General features: G+C 38.5%; 1 protein-coding gene across 1 annotated transcript in view; it reads left to right on the top strand.

Annotated features, from left to right (window-relative positions):
* LOC104497411 (sodium-driven chloride bicarbonate exchanger) overlaps window positions 1-2,111 on the top strand; it is an 86,818-nt gene that overhangs the window by 21,480 nt on the left and 63,227 nt on the right. The gene's annotated exons all lie outside the window — the stretch shown is intronic.

Below are 2,111 nucleotides of genomic sequence, written 5' to 3'. Positions count from 1 at the left end.
GAAACTGGTGGGCAGAACTGCAGTGGATTTATGGCTTTGTGGGTGTTAGTGTGGAGGTTGGTATGCTGAAAGTCATCCAGAGCACAGGTTCTGTCCTCCATGACTGCCTTTTGGTTAGTCTTGCCTATACTTTCAGTTTCAAACTCTCACTTATTGCAACACTTAAAAATAATAATTTCATAGTTTTCCTGACATGCTAATAAAAAACAAAGCATTACCAACTGAAATTAAATGTCTAGTCTGTAGTCATCATGGGGAAGTGGAGCAGATCTGCCCTATTTTTACTTGTATTGCAATATGCCTACCTCCAAATGAGATTAAGACCTAATTGCACTAAACTACCAGCAAACCCTTCCCTCCCTTCTTCCCTCCTCCAAGGAGGCAGTACATGAATCACAGAAATGACTTGTAGACTAAGTGCAGTGTGATCTTATACTGGTAGATGCAAGGTGGCTTTCATACGGCGTTCCGGGAAGTGAGAATGTGCAGTGTAAGGCCTGTTTAATTGGACTTTGCTCAGAGTTTGACAAGTGAATTGGCAACAACACAATACTCCCAATTAAGCTGTTTTTCGCTGTGATATTAAATGAAATAAACCCACTTTGAGAATGAGACAAGGCTGAGACTTGCTGTGACATTAAAGGAAGAGGAGGCAGGGAAGAAAAAGATTGCCAGAAGCTGAAAATTGAACACATGGGAAAGAAGAAGTCAAAGTGTATGAGCATATTTTGATAAATATTAATGAATTAATTTGTATTTAGTTTACTTAGGTGAGCTGTAAAGGCTTTAAACTGTCCAGCAATGTAATATTTTCCCCACTATAAATTTCCCGTAATGTTGCTTCCGTAAGTCCGTCTCAGTGTCAATAAAATATCAGTGGATGGCTATGTCTTATCCTAGAATAGTACTACTTCTGATGTGGCTGTAGCACTTGGCCTCTGGCATCCTGCCTGACCGTTCACCAGGGGGCATGACATCACGCCAGCATGACAAACAAGCCCAGTTACATCTAACTGCTTAAAATAATGGATTCATTTTACCTAAGATGATCAAATGGTTGCTATATTGTATGGCCCTGGTATATCTTAATAGATTATTAGCTAATTCTAAATTACTAAAAGACAAAACAGTTTCAATAGAAGGCCTTTTCTCATTGTCAGATTTTAGTTACAGACTATTATCTGCAGGAAAGCTCTAATAAAGTCTTTAACAACCCAGATGCTTGGTGCTGACACATTCCTAGGATTTTTCTATATAAGGTAGCTACAGCATGACAGCTATTTTTAAATGAGAGGAGCCTGAAACAAAAACTTATATCCAGAATGCATGCATCCAGCTCTAGATGTGAATATTTTTGCCTGAAGCATCTGCTCTTTAAGGAGATTTGCTTATGTAGTTTAATTTCTTGTTATATTCCATTGCTTTCTATATATAGATACATATTTAGCATGTAAGGTTGCTATTCAAATCCCCTTGCTTCAGACTTCCATTAAGATACCAATTTTATATATTGAAATCAAGCAGTTCTAGTTCTAATAGCACTTACTAAACCCCTTCCACTAATGACAAGTAAATATATATTAATGATATATTAGTAATAATAATAATTCATCCTTTTTTCTTCATCATCATTTACCGAAAACCACTCCAAATCATGTTGTGAAATACAGGCTGTATTTAGCAACTTTTTTTACAACTGGTGATGTTAAAATCATAATGAAACTAATATTCATCTTAGCACAGCACCCAGTGCCCCTTCCAAAAGATTTCATGTCAGAAGTGACCAAAATCACTAGTTGCTGTAGCTTTTTTAGCCTGAGCACAATACATTAATTCATCACATAGTACATCCCTAGAGTGGCCTTCCGGTCCTTAAAGGGGGCATACAGGAAAGATGGGAAGGGGCTCTTTGTCAGGGTGTGTAGTGATAGGCATAATGGTATTAAACTTAGACTGTAGCTTTAGATTAGATATTAAGAAGAAGTTCTTTACTGTGAGGGTGGTGAGGCACGGGAACAGGTTGCCCAGAGAGGCTGTGGATGCCCCATCCCTGAAAGTGTTCAAGGCCAGGCTGGATGCGGCTTCGAGCAGCCTGTTCTAGTGGAAGGTGT

Source organism: Buceros rhinoceros, unplaced genomic scaffold (genome assembly GCF_000710305.1).
Source record: "Buceros rhinoceros silvestris isolate BGI_N320 unplaced genomic scaffold, ASM71030v1 scaffold12727, whole genome shotgun sequence".
Lineage (NCBI taxonomy): Eukaryota > Metazoa > Chordata > Aves > Bucerotiformes > Bucerotidae > Buceros > Buceros rhinoceros.
This window is presented reverse-complemented; position numbering and strand designations above follow the sequence as displayed.